The sequence below is a fragment of the Nansenia antarctica genome, assembly GCF_963989245.1.
Source record: "Nansenia antarctica genome assembly, chromosome: 12".
NCBI lineage: Eukaryota > Metazoa > Chordata > Actinopteri > Argentiniformes > Microstomatidae > Nansenia > Nansenia antarctica.
In genome coordinates this window covers 2117335-2132881 of record NC_137682.1, presented here as the reverse complement: position 1 = coordinate 2132881, position 15547 = coordinate 2117335, and the positions used below count along the sequence as shown (strand labels likewise).

At 46.3% G+C, this 15547-nt stretch overlaps 1 protein-coding gene across 1 annotated transcript in view; it reads left to right on the top strand.

Annotated features, from left to right (window-relative positions):
- LOC308168152 (complement factor H-related protein 2-like) overlaps nucleotides 1–15547 on the top strand; it is a 499130-nt gene that overhangs the window by 294803 nt on the left and 188780 nt on the right. The window lies entirely within an intron of this gene.

The window sequence follows — 15547 nt, the reverse complement described above, 5'->3', positions numbered from 1 at the left end:
TACAATGTGCAGGTTTTTATTTTTATTTTACAAACATCATTGGCAACAGAAATACAGTTTAGTTATAGCGGTTTTCTGATCATTTTGGGCTAGTTTTTGGTGGATTTAGCGGTTTTTTAGACTGTGGTTAGGCTAGGAAATTGTCACTCTCATCTGCCCAGCAGGCTGAAGCTGTTCTTGGCGTTCAGCATCGTCCATCTCCTGCAAGATCACAACAACGCAGACACATTGCTACACAGGGTCAGGGATTGCCAGAAATTCCTGAAAAGACTGATGTTATCCAACTAAATGTACCAGTTACAGTACAGCACAAAACCAGATTTGCAGGTGTTGTTTAGTTGCGTGTAACCTTACCGGGCCGGACAGGTTCCTGTGTTTCACCACCTGGTACCCCAGAGCCCCGAGCAGGGCCTCCATGTTCTCCTCATCAGGGTTCGAGTTATGTGGGAGCCAATGGGAGCTGAGCTCCCATAGAGATGGTCTGAGACTCTCTGAGCTCCCATGAAGGCAGTAAAATCAAAAATCTGTGGGGGTCGCTAATAATACATTACCACAACTATTATTTGATCAAAATGTCAATGTAATGAATATTATTTAATTTATATTATAAATATTGTAAAATAAACACGTTTTCCAAAAGAGCTACGCGCACCATTAATCTCCTGTGAATGACAGTAGGCCTTTGACTGCCTGCACTTCACCACCAAGACACCATGGGGCGCAGTAGAATATTGTGCAACAGCAAAAGGTTGATTAATCAGCTGTGCGGTAAACCGTTGGAACACACAGTGCACAGCTGATTAATCAATTAAACCAATAGAGTGAGACAGTTCATGTTCATATACCAGTTGCCTTTCAGGAAGTAGTGAGATCGTGCACCTAGCCTATTATTGAGAAGCAAACATTCATTCATTAGCTATACAGGAGTATATACATACAGTAGCTACCATGCCGCCCAAAAAAAGGCCATTTTTTTACCCTCTCCCGTTCATCCAATCTTGGATAAAGAAAGGACATCGGACGTCAGCATCATGGGTTCCAGGACCGCGACCGCAGCCTACTGAAAACAGACCAAACAGGTCTATCTTGTCTCCGTAAAGGTAAGGTGGCTTTTACTTTTTACTAACCTAGTGTACATGTATTTTTCGCTCCTTCTGTATAGCAAAAATAACACAATTATTGGCCGAGATACATGTGTGACTATCGCTTTTATAGCTGTTGTTTCATGTGGGGCTGTTGATGTGGTGAAATGAGTAGCCTGCAGCTGTAGCGTCAGGATATGTTGGTATTTGAGGAGGAGGATGAGGATGAGGATGATGTTTCGGTACCGGTACCGTTTTTAAAGTATCGATTTGTCACCGGTATCGAATAAAACCCAAACTGTACCCAACCCTAACTATATGTTTACATGCCAACTAATTAGCTAATTCATTTCTGTCATTTAGAGCTGAGGGGAGCAACAGAGAGACGGACAACAGGACAGTAACAGCGAGACAACGGGAGAGGAGAGCAATAGAGACAGAACTGAATGCACTGAACCTTTTTTTTAAATTCTTTGCATTATTAACACTGTTGTGTTATTGTGTTATTAAAGTGTTTAAGTGTTTTATGGTAAAGCATTATGAGTGGTGTGTGTGCAGGGTGCTCGTGAGTTGTATATTTTGGGGAGGGGGGAGGCTTGTGTATGGGGGCGGGGGGTCCTCACACAAAGGAGTAGCCTAGGGCCACTGACCACCTTAATCCGCTACTGCCTATAGCTAATTAAAACTTGTAAGTCCCATCGCTGTGTGGGCATGATTCGCGCGTGCATGAGAACATTTCGCACTGTTATTTTGGAGACCCCCACAGAGATCAGCTTATAACTCGAACCCTGCTCCTCATCCTTCTCCGCCAACTTTTCAATATTGCCTTTAAATAACTAAATTATGATTCTAATGATTAAAGCACTTTAAGCTGCAACGTTTGCAGGAAAAGTGCTATACAAATAAAGGTTATTATTATTATTATTATTATTATTATTATTATTATTATTATTATTATTATTATTAGGCTATATTATCATCATCAAACTCCACGTTGGTGATGAGCCGGGCCAGGCGCCTCCGAACAGACTCATCCATGATAAGGTTTAAAAAGTAGGGTGTGCAAAGTCAAGAAAAGTGATCATCATGATCCGATGATTATTAATATACACTCGTTATAATAATCGTGTTATGTTGCATTTAGGAAAGATTTCTTCAATAGTCTAAATTACTTAAATGTTTTATTATTTTTGAAATGTAGGCTACTTTAGAAACTAAATGTGATACAGTAGGCTACTGTAATGTTAGCATCATTTCAGTTTTTCCGGCCCAGTATGATCTGGCAACACTGGAATAAACACTCTATGCGGTTGTTTAGGGCCACAACCGCTAGAGGGAGCCACACAAGCTACCACCCGTCAATCAAAAACTGGTTCCTGATGAAACGGTTTCCTTATGTGTGTTTTGTCTATTTCATTCTAACCAATATGATCAGATTCACCACTTGGGGGTCGGCTGTGGCTCAGGAGGTAGAGTCGGCGTATAATGATCGCAAGGTTGGCAAATTGGCGGTTCGAGCCCCGACTGGCCACATGTCGAAGTGTCCTTGAGCAAGACACTGAACCCCAAATTGCTACCAATGAGCGGGCCGGTGCCTTGCATGGTAGCTTGGCCACCATTGGTGTGTGAATGAGAGGCCGTTGTAAAGAGTTTTGGAATAAGGCGCTATATAAAAATATGCTACCAATATGCTAATATTGCTACTTCAAAATAAATGAAGTAGCAATAGTTATAAGAGACGTGGGACAAATAAGACAAGTGACAATAGTTGTAGGACACAAAGAGGAGCTCCTATTGCTCCTGTTTATCTGCAGAACTGTGATTGGATGGCTTTCTAATGGCCAAACATCCTTGCATGCATTAGAACTATAGCTTACCCTGTTTCTAAGGTACAAAGGCATTATGCATTTTGTGTCCTGATATTGCTTTGGCTTAGGCATAGCCGGCACAGGGGACGGTTAATACCACCTATGTGTTATAGTGCTTTAAATCCCCCGTCTTTAATCTCCATGAGTTCTGTCTAAACCACAGACCTCGAGACACACATATTCGGTGCCCTTTGATAGAAACATGTTTTCATTATGGGGAAATATATTGAAACATACTAAAAAATAAACGTTGTTTCGTGATATTATCTGTTGAGAAAACCAGATGATATAAAAAAATAAAAAAATAAACACACAAACAAAAAACAAGACACATTTAATGTCATGTGTGGAGGTATTTAAAGCCTTTGGTCAGATTATTGCGGGGATACTTTAGCTACGTCATTGGATTTGAAAAGAAAAACACCCTCCCCCTAATCTCAGGTAGTCTACTGTACTAAATCAGCATATCTGACTCTGTTTTATGTAGTTCCACTATATAGTGGAGGAGTGAACCACCACCAAGCCTTGACTCCAACTCTCAAGGTCATAAAGTAAAACATGAATAGACCTTGTCACGTGGTAGGCCTACAGCCGACTGATGTTGATAATAATAATAATAATAATAATAATAATAATAATAATAATAATAATAATAAACGTTTTATTTGTATAGCGCTTTTCCTGCAAACGTTGCAGCTCAAAGTGCTCCAATCATTATATAATCATCATTTAGTTATTTAGTCATTTAAAGGCAATATTAAAAAGATGGGTTTTTAGTCTTGACTTGAACATATAATGAACATATAATATATGCTAATAACCTATTGGATTGGCACACTTATATCGCTCATACCCTTTACCCATTAGCCGCCGTGCAATGACAGATTGCTTTTCATCCTGTGGGGTGTTGGACGGTGTGTGTTTCATGTATTGATCAGATTTGAGACGGGATGGTTTTGTAAAAAATAAATAAAAATACAAACGCATACATATGTTTTCGAAATAAGGTAAACGCTGTTGAAAGAAATAAGTATTTTAGTATGTCGTATTTATGTTACTGAGCACATAAACTATTGAAGAATTCCGCATCTATCTCGGAGTGTAATTATTAGTTCATAGCGATCAAAAGAATGTACACATGTACTGTGTACCTCACCTCACAACCCTATACCTAAGAATATGCATTCTTTTGATTATTCTGTTATTTATGACTATTTCTGGGGAGTATTTCGCAAGGATGCCTCTGTCACGGTTTGGCATGACCGCTCCACTATGACGCCTCCACTGTGACGCAATCATGTCATCCTCGTCATGAGGCCATAATATAAAGATTGTTTAGCATAATAATATATAAAGCTTGTTTAACATAATAATAATATATAAAGCTTGTTTTGCGGGACATAATGTGATAGTTGAAGACAGTAAAGGGTGCATGCAGGCATGGCGTCCATGAGGAGGATAGTTCCAGAATGGGGATCTTTGCTTCCTCTGCTGAAACAGACTATACAGGTAGAAACGATGTAACATCTCAAATACACCGTAGAGATGTATGGTGCACATTACCTAAATAAGTCTGTTGTTGTTTTTTCATATATCTCCTTGTCATACCAGAAATCTGACCATTTAACTATTTACAGTGGGGGAAATGTATCACATTATTACATTATTACATACATTATAATTATTTCAATATATTGATAATTGAACTAATTGATGGTGATTGATTGTAAGTCGCTTTGGAATATAAGGCGTCTGCTAAATGCCAAAAATGTAAATGTAAACACTACATTTACTGGACAAAATATTGATGTGTTCAATACTTATTTCCCCCATTGTATAATATCCCCCTTTAGGAACAGGAAGCAAGTGGTGATGAAGAAGAGGATGATGAAGAGGATGATACAGTTGTGTACCTGGACGCCACTCCCACCATGCAGTTCCGATACTCGTGTGGACAGAACTACATCCAGTGCCTCACCACCCACTCAGGCCATAGTGGTGCCGTGGTGGTGGGCTTCCAGTGGGGGCACACTATGCCCTCTCATCGGGTGAGTATTGGGTCCGCTGGGGCGGCTGTGTCTCAGGAGGTAGAGTCGCCTTTTAATGATCACAAGGTTGGCAGATCGGCGGTTCGAGCCCCGGCTGGCCACATGTCGAAGTGTCCTTGGGCAAGACACTGAACTCCAAAATTGCTCCCAGTGAGCGGGCCAGCGCCTTGCATGGCAGCTTGCCGCCATTGGTGTGTGAATGTGTGTGTGAATGGGTGAATGAGAGGCCGTTGTAAAGCGCTTTGGAGCAGCAAAAAAGGTGCAGTCCATTTACCATTTACCATTAAAAAGATCCATCTCTTTAGGCTTCACATTAACTGACCTCTTCATCCCCTCTACCCCCCTGTACAGTTTCTCTACTGTAAACAAATATATTATTTTTTTTAAAAGAAAGGAAAAAAAATCGAATTCCTTCTTCTAGCATTATCACTGCCAATGGCCCCTGGCCCAAACATAGATTATTACCAAGTCACCGACACTGAAGTGAGGATGCTAAAATTGTCCCCATATGATAAAACCCACCATCCCCCCTGATTTTCTTTTACAACTTGAGTACTGGTTGTCATGATCAAACGTTACAAATGCAACTTACCGAGAAGCCACCCTTCTCTGCCCTCTCCCGCTCACTTGGCTTAATTCAGCCGCTATATGCCGGATGATGATGATGATGATGATGATGATGATGATGATGACGATGATAGTGATGATGATGATGATGATGATGATGATGGTGGTGATGATGATGATGATGATGATGGTGGTGATGATGAGGACGATGGTGATGATGAGGATGATGATGATGGTCTTCTTCTTCTGATGATGATGATGATGGTGGTGATGCTTGAGTGGAATCAATACCAATACCAATCCTAACCTTCCTCCCTCCTCCTCTCAGATGCAAGTGTGGATGGAGAACGTGCGAGGGGAGCTGCACCAGAGCCTCAGCCTGCCCCTGGACAGAGGCTACAGGGTGGGGCAGCTGGTGTCCGTCCCCAGCCAGAGGGTCTTTGTGGGGGCGTGTAACGACCTCTCCCTGCGGGTGTTCTCAGACCCTCAGCTGGGCATGAACATCCTGTTCCGGGCCGACTGCCCGGCCTCAGTGCTCTGCATGCACTACTGCACGGAGACGGGCCAGCTGCTGACGGGCAGCAGGGGCATCATCACCTTCTGGGGCTTCTGGCCCACGCCAAAGGTGCCATAGAGATATACACACTCACACACACACACACACACTCTCTCTCTCTGTCTCTCTCTGTCTCTCTCTCTCTCTCTCTCTCTCTCTCTCTCTCTCTCTCTCTCTCTCTCTCTCTCTCTCTCTCTCTATGTATATATATATATATATATATATATATATATATATATATATATTCAGCTACTCCATGGAATAGCGACTTACAATCAATACATTCAGTGGTGTAGTCTAGTGTTTTCTAGTGGGTATACTGTGATTTTTCCCTCCCAGCCTCATATAGTTAATTTCGGAACCCATAAAAATAAATCTGCACTCCCTGTCTAACGTTATATATCTAAATTACATGTTATAAGGCTGCCATCAAAGGGGAGAGATGCGACATGACATTGACATGACATTTCATGTCGCATCTCTCCCCTTTGATGGTATATGACGCTATGGTCAGTCCCAATGGTCCAAAATGTAAGTGCTTCGTAACACAGACGGGGTGAATTTTATGAATGAAAGTGAAAGTTCTGTCACAAAACGCCGTTACGTATCCTCACACATTTTTAAGTGGGTATATGGCCTTTCCTAGTGGGTATACGGCGTAGTCCTGCGTATCACGTAGACTACACCACTGAATACATTTGACTAAGCAAGTGGTTGGTGAGAGGGATGCCACAACAGACATACAGAGTTAACAGACATAGAGACATCAGGAGAAGATCAGGAGAAATCGATGAAAAATCAACCAATCAACCAAAACACATTTGTAATCATATTCAACTGGTTTTAGAAGCTCGGTCACTGTCACATATTCAGTTTGTTCCTCATCTTTTTCTCTTTTTTTTTTTTAAGTTATTTTTTCTGAGTGAGGCAGTCCCACTCATATTTTTCATTTTATTGACAGATACAGTAGAGATTTTTTTAAAATGATTTATAGTTTTTATTATTTTCAATAAACAGACAATGAACAGACATACATCACAAGTAACAGTTGACGTTGGACAATAAATTAAAAAGACAAAAAATAGGCACAACAAAACATGAAGGTGATGTACAGCAATATAAATCTACAGCATCGTCTAACAATCCTACTTATAGCAGTTTACTTTCACGTATATTGCTATTTATAAATAAATGAAAGTAAATAAAAAATTAAAATATTGCTATTTACATGAGCTGGAGTTGCCATTATTTCTCAATATATGAGTGATACTGCCCCCATTTCAAGCGGTAATCTTCCACCTTATCTAGCAGCCTATATAGCCTAGCAGCCTATATGATAATTGTTCTAAGGCTGCCAGCTGCCCAAAAGAAATGTGCCACAGAGACGGTGCTGGTGCTGATGAGGCTCTCTTTAACCAATAGTTTCCGTCCTGGGTAGTCCCAACAGTAGAGATTTAGACAGGAAGGATGGGTGAGAGAGAGAGGAGGGATGACATGCAGGATATGTCCCCGGCCGGAATCGAACCGGGGACCCTGCGGTTACATGGTCAACGCTTAACCCGCTACGCCACCTAAGCGCCCCTTCTTTTTCTCTTGGCCCTGCAGACCCAGCTCGGTATTGTCAGGGTGTTGGACTGGCGCTGCAGCTCCCTGCAGAGGGACACCACCATCAGAGGTCTGGTGACCGAGAGGCAGACGTCCACCCTCTACGCTCTGTGCAACCGTGGCATCAAGAGCTTTGATTTCGAGGGGAGGAAAGAGTACAGAGCTTTCAGGGGCCACGGTCAGGGTACCCTGCGTTGTGTGTCACCTGACTGGGTGAAACGGTACCTCTTTACCGGGGATACGACAGGCTGTGTGCAGGTATGGAGGGGTGAAGCCTTTTTGTAATTATGTAACCAGCTTCAAGTATGAGCTGGTTACTGTTTGGGTTTTGCAATGTGATAAGTGGTCTTCACCGAATCCAACCCCACCCAAGAGGTCATCTTCACACCCACTCCAGGTAAGTATGAGGCACCCACTACAGTTACGTTTTCACACCCCACTCCAGGTAAGTTGCGGCACTGAATCTTCAGGGATTGAAACACCTGAAGTCCTATTAAGCAATCTGAATTTGGGGTTTTGCAATGTTATATTCTCACCTCTCATTTAAAAAAAACGGTCTCTAAATGCTAAATCTAAAAAAAACGTGTGAACCCTTAATCGTACAAAAAAGTGAATATGAATGAATGAATGAATGGTCTTTATTGTCATTGATATAGTACAGGTACCATACAACGAAATTTGGGAGGGGGGGCTCCCCTGGTGCTAGGAAAAAAAACTAAAAACAAGAAGGGAAAAGAGCTGGTTTCCATAAATAAAGGCTATGTACACTATCCACTATACTATACTATACAAATAAAACACTGTGCTGTACTCTATGCTATGCTATACATATCCTAACATTTCCTATCTCTGAACCTTATGTACCCGAGGGTTGTCATATTGCACATAGTGTTATTGCACATTCATTTAAAGTGTCGCAGTTTGCAGGTTTGAAATGTTCACAGTTGTGTTTCAGTATTGCACTTGATTACAATCTAGTAGCTGCCATTAAATTGTCTAGATTGTCCAGGGCCTAGAACCTAGGTCTTTGCTGTGTTCAGGGCCTGAATGGCCCTGGGGTAGAAGCTGAGCTTCAGTCTATTTGTCCTTGCGGACATGGTCCTGAACCGCCTGCCCGAGGGCAGCCGAACAAAGTGTTCGTTCCCAGGGTGGGATGGGTCTCTGGAGATCTTGGAGGCCTTCCTGAGGCAGCGTGTGTTGTACAGCTCTTCCAGAGAGGGGAGGGGGGCGCCGGTGATCTTCTGGGCCGATCTCACGACTCTCTGTAGCGCTTTCCTCTCTGCGGCTGTGCAGCTGGAGAACCACACGCAGATGCAGTAGGTGAGGATGCTCTCCACTGTGCAGTGCTGAGTCTGAGGGCTGTGGAGGTGTGGGAGCCCACCCGCACCCTCTGGGGGCGGTCAGACAGGAAGTCCTTGATCCATGCACAGATAGAGTGTGATAGTCCCAGGTCTAGTAGTTTGGTCACTAGCCTGTCTGGAAGGATGGTGTTGAAGGCAGAGCTGAAGTCCACGAAGAGCAGTCTCGCGTAGCTGTTCCCCCTCTCCAGGTGGGATAGAGTGGAGTGGAGAGTCGTCGCGTTGGCGTCCTCTGTGGACCTGTGGGCTCTGTAGGCGAACTGGTATGGATCCAGGTTGGGCGGGAGGCGTGTGACTATGTGGGCCCGGACCAGTTTCTCGAAGCACTTCATGATGATTGGTGTGAGTGCCACCGGGCGGTAGTCGTTTAGGCAGCTCACCGTGCTTTTCTTCGGGACTGGGATGATAGTTGAGGTTTTCAGGCAGGGTGGGATGGTGGCCTGGGACAGGGACTGGTTGAAGATGTTGGTGAAAACCCCGGCCAGCTGGTCGGCGCAGTCCCTCAGCACCCGTCCCAGGACGCCATCCGGCCCTGAGGCTTTTCTGGGGTCCACCGCCTTCAGCACGCGTCTCACTTCATGCTCTGTAAGGGTGAGGCTGCTTAGAGCTGGAGAGAGTGGTGTTTGTGTTGTGGTTACCTCCGTTCGCCCCTCTTTAGAATAGAAAATGAATAGAAAACCGAAGCAAAGTGTAGTTTGTGACGTTAGAATTATAAGGTTCTAGCTCCATTTTTGTCAAAATTGAGTTTTTTACATAATCTGATCCATTAGGTGTTTATTAATGCCTGTGTGGTGTTATTTTTAAAATGTTGACATTTTTGAGTTAGTAATTCATAAAATACAAAGGTTCCATCTCACAAAACATAATGGAATGTAAAAACGTTGACGCTCAATATCTCTGAACTACCCTAAACGGAGATAGAACCTTATCATTCTAAACGGAGATAGAACCTGATCATTCTAAGCTCACGAGTTGTTATTGTCTCTCTGTCTCTCTCTCAGGTGTGGAGCACAGACACCAGGAGCCTGCTGCAGGAGTTCCGGGCCCACACACGGCCCGTCTCCACGCTCCTCCTCAGACCCGGCACCCACACCCTGCTCACCTGCTCCCCGGACGGCTGGGTGAAGGAGTGGAGCTGCGGCGGGGAGCCGCTCCTCAAACTCTTCCTTGACCAGGAGGTGCGGAACCTCTGGCTGCTGGGTGATGAGCACCACATCCTCTGCCACTCCCCCTCCTCCTTCTCCGTATGGAAGCTCCAGAACCTCTACCGGACCTTCAACGCGCCCGGCTGTGAGATGCAGCTTCTGAGGCGGGTGGAGGGCGGAGGAGGCGGGGGCGGCGGGGGAGGGGGAGGCAGGGCGGCCCGGCTCCTGGCCGTGTCCCAGGACGGCATCGCCCGGCTGATCTCTCCCGCCAGCGGGGAGCTGCTTCTCCTCTCCTGGCCTTTCCTCCTGCTGGACCGGGCCCTGGGCTTCGCCTACGACCCCGAGCGGAGGGAGCTGTTCGTGGCCACCGGCGCTCCGGAGGTCCTGGTGCTGGACATGGCTCTCTGCCCCAGTCCGGCCAAGCGGATCCTCCGGACCTCCGGGGACCAGGACCAGGACGGCGTGACGTGTCTGGAGGCGGTGCTGCTGGAACCCCCCCCTGCTGGAACCCCCCCCTGCCTGGTGTTCAGTGGCCACCGCAGCGGGAAGCTCCAGCTGCTCTCCCCGCTCCGGCTGCGCTGCCCGGCGCGGAAGGCCCACGGCGGGGCCATCTTGCACATGAGCAGCCTGTCCGGACCCAGGCCACAGCTCTGCTGCTACGGCTCCGACAAGCAGCTGAGTGTGTGGGAGGTGGCGGTGGTGGAGGTGGAGACGGGGGAGGGGGGGTGCCGTCTGGAGGTGGCGCCGCTGGCCCGGGTCAGTTACTCCTCGGGTCTGGTTCTCTCCAGGCTCCTCCTCTCCGGCCTAGTGTTCGCCGTCTCCCCCGACTACAGTCTCCTCCTCTTCTCCTTGCCCGGCGGAGGGTGTCTGAGGATGGAGAGGAACCCCCCGACCGCCGTCTCCTGCCTGGACGTCTGCGCCGGCCTGGGGCTGGTGGCGGTCTCCGGCCCCGGCGGCACGGTGGAGGTCTGGGAGACCAGGGGCACCCAGCTGGCGGAGATCCGCCTGGGCGAGCCGGTGAGCCAGGTGTGCTTCGCTAACGCCCGCGGGGACCTGCTAGCCTGCTTCGGAGGCAGCATCTGCATCGTCTGGGGCCTGCGGTACCTGCCCGCCAGGCTGCTGAGGCGGGTCCTGGACCTGGCCCCTACGGACGACATCCTGGAGGATCCTACTCCGTTTCTACCCCGCTCACAGAGCTGCTATGAGATCGGCGAGGCGCCGAGGGTGTTCCTGAAGCCTGGCCAGGCCGCGACAGAGCTGGATGAAGCCCCGGCTGAAGCCAGACACATTGTGAAGCCAGACACAGGAAGTAAAAACGTACAGGAAGTAGTGCCACACATGGATAGGAAGAGGAAGTCTCTGTACGGGGCCCAGATCCCACCTATTATAAAGGGACATCAGCCAGGTGAGTGGATCCTCACTTTCAGACAGACTGTATGGTAAATAGAGTATGGTAAATCTTAAAACATTTCAAAATGTTAAACCTATTTTCCTAATATTCACTTAAATTACCCAAACTAAACTGACCATACCCAAACTAAACTGCTTATAACATTAGAAATAATGACGATGACATGCAAAAGCCTTGAAGTAGTTGTGGATATGCAGAATATTGATTCTATTCATCCCATTCCTGCGTGGCTTTGCATTGAATCTGCTTCTTGTGCTCCGGCCTCACTGGCAGCTCTCTTGTGCTCACCCTCCTTGTCAATACCAACCACATTTACTAAGAACATAATTGTGAAGAACAGTTTAAAAATCTGTCTCTAATTTGTGCGCCATGACAAGCTTAGGTCACTTCCTCTATCATCCCCCCAAGTCCGTAATTTTGTCCGCAAACATTTCTCAGGCTTCCCTGCAATTCCCCCATTGATTCGCTTCTTCTTTAACATATGTTAAATACCATTCGTTGTATATAGTAGGCCTGTGGTTTTAAACTGATTATATAGGCCTACATATTTTTTCCTCCACACTGAGATTCCTTCACGTACCACCAAGCACGAGCCCACGTCCCACCGGTGGTACGCACACCACAGTTTGAGTAACGTTGGTATACAGTAATGTCAAAATGTAGCTTTAATTTAACACATGAACTGGAAAACATCATGTCTCCAAAACAGGTTCCTGGTCTTCCACTCTCCCATTGGTTAAAACCGTGGAGGACGAACAACAACACGTGAATCCAGAGAACGAGCCAATGGAAGGCGCCAATGGAGACTGGGAGAAGTCTCCAGCCCCGTTAGAGCCTCTTCCCCTGGACGTGCCTCTTCTCACCTGGCCCGTGGCCCCAGACGGGTTCCTCCCGAACTCAATCATGCGTAACTGGAAACCCGGGCAGAAGCCACCTGAGCCTGGGAAGCCGAAGGCGCCCAAAGCCCTCGGGAGGACCTTCTCCCAGACGGACGAAGAGCCGGAACACGACACAGAGGTCACCACGATCATGGCTGTGGCCAAAACAGCCAGACGGGACAAAAAACCCAAGGCCAAGCCGGTGGAAACCCCAGTAGAGTATGAACCAGAGCCCCCCATAGAAGAGGATGACGAGGACGAGCGCTGGAAGGGCGTGCTCAAGCGCATCGCTCACAGCCTGTGGCTGCTCGGGAGACCCGACGTCAACCTGCATGACGTGATGAAAGCCCTGATGTTGACCATGGAGGGGATGGACTGCGATGTCGATGTGTACGGGAACTGCGCCGAGGCCCTTCTGAGCCTGTTCCAGACCTACCCCATCCCCCCGGAGATGATGCAGGGCCTCACCGTACGCCTCCTCCAGCACACCCAAAAGGGGAACCCGCTCTGGAAACGTCTGGGGGGGATGAAGAACCTGGACCAGCTAGACCTGCTGGCGAACAAAGACCTCCATATGCTGGCAGAGGTTCTGCTGGATCCAACAGGGGACCTGAGGGACATGAGCAAGTACATCCTGACCCGGGTGTACAGGATCGAGAACAAGACCACGCTGCTGGAGCGATTGCAGTTTGTAGATGATGAAGCCAAGCAGTGAGTTTTTCTTTTCAGCTATGTTGAAAGTCATTTCATATGTTACAGTACAATTGGATGTGGTTTTCACATATGTTCATTCCAGCTGACCTGCACATACAGTACATACTGTATGTATTCTTCATTCATACATCTAATATCATGCTATCTAAGATATGATGTATATGTTACGGTACATGTGGGAATACGGTACATGTGGGAAAACTAGGGTTAGGGTCAGGTGCTACGTCGACTTGGTACATGCTGGCATGTCTAACCCTAGTCCTAATCCTAACCCTACCCCTAACCCTAACCTTAACCCTAGCACCCTAGCACCTAACCCTAACCCTAGTTTTCCCACATGTACCGTTATCCCACATGTACCGTAACATAATACATTATCAAAACACTTTATTAGGAACACTATACTAATACTGGGTAGGTAGGGCCTCCCTTTGCTCTCAAAACAGCCTCAATTCTTCACGGCACTGATTCCACAAGATGTTGGAAACATCCCTTAAACATCCTTAAGTAGCATGTGTTATTCCCCCCCTCCACCCGTTTCCTCCGACCATATAGTGAAACAATACTATTGTGCAATATGACAACCCTAGTCGTCTATCTGCACAGTATAGTACAGTGGATTGTGTACATAGCCTTTATTTATGTAAACCAGCTCCTTCCCTTCTTGTGATTTTTTTTCAAAGTTTTTTTTTTTTACCCTTTCCTAACACCAGGCACCCTTTTCACCCCTCCTAAATGTCGTTGTTTGGTACCTGTACTGTAGCAATGACAATAAAGTCCATTCATTCATTCATTCATTCATTCATTCATTCATTCATTCATTCAGACAGAAGCTCCATAACCTGCTGGACAGAAGACTGACTGAAGATCTGCAGCTGAAAGCATCTACTGCTACTCCCAAACCTAAGACCGATGTCAGAAGGCTGTCCAAACAAAAAACTATCCCAAGGGAAGGAAGTACGTATTATTTTTTGTAGTAGTTGTCCTTTCTGATCTCAAAATCAAATTCAGATTCTACTCCATTTAATTTAATAAATCAGTTCAGCGCAGGGAATTACTTTGATATGCAACAGTCCTTCCATAGAAATGAAATACTCTTTCTCCCTCCTTTACTCGTGTCGTGTGTGTCTGTGGGCTTCAATTTGCTTTCCATTAATAAGTGTACTACTGCCCGCCCCACGGTGGTGTAGCGGTCTAAGCACTGGCCACTAGTGCATGCTGCCCACCGGGGACTGGGTTCGAATCCCAGCTCGCCAGATCCGGATATGGCTGGGGCACATACGGGGAGCGGCATATTGGGCGGCCGCTCCCGAGGGCGGTATAGGAGTAGTTCCAGACAAGGATCCGTCGCGCAACAGCGCCCCCGGGGTGCCGGAATAACAGGTGCTGGGCTCGAGGAGCCAGTCAGCTAGTCTGCCTGGCGGCCTCCTCTGGGACTGCCGGCCACGGGGTCGTGCGGCGGATCCTATGCAATAGGCAGGGGATAATTGGATGCTAGGTTGGGTTCAATTGGATACCAAATTGGGTGAAAAAAGGGATAAAATCTGAAAAAAATAAATAAATAAATAAATAAGTGTACTACTACTGCATAACACAACATTTCGAAATGTTCCAGCACAGAGATGGAGGGAAAGTCTCCGGAATAAGTGACAAATAAAGTGACAAATAAAATGCCCATACACTTACAGAGACCATACAGACACAGACACAGACACAGACACAGACACACACACACACACACACACACACACACACACACGAGCAGACACACCTAGTGACTGACAACCCCTCACACTCAAACTCTGTCTGCCCCCCCAGGACCCTTTGTGGAGTATACACGGAAGGCTCCGGACAGTGCAAGCCCACAGCAAGGTAACTATAACCCCAATGGCTGTTGGGGGTTTGATTGACAGGCATGCCATGTGCGACACGGTCTGGTGAAAAGGTCCGCATGTCGGCAATTCTCAAGTTGTGCAAATGACCAAAACGCTTATTTTTCTTATTCTGTTTTTTGAATATTAGGAAAGTTTAAGTGTTGAAGAGCCCACTCGATATAACAAACAACAGTTTTAGGATCACTAAATACTTTAATTTAATTTGTGAACTGGATTCATTGTCTTGTCTGTCGTAGGCTACTGGGTAAGTGATACATGGCTTGTAAACAAACGCATGTTTTAGGATGTTGATATCAGAATGCGCTAAATGTGATGTGCTAAATGTTGTGCTAAACCTGCAGTTAGATGTTCATAGATTTTGAAACCTAAGCAGTGGACTCATCTCTCTACATTCTGAGTAAGTAGACTTCTAGGAGTGGA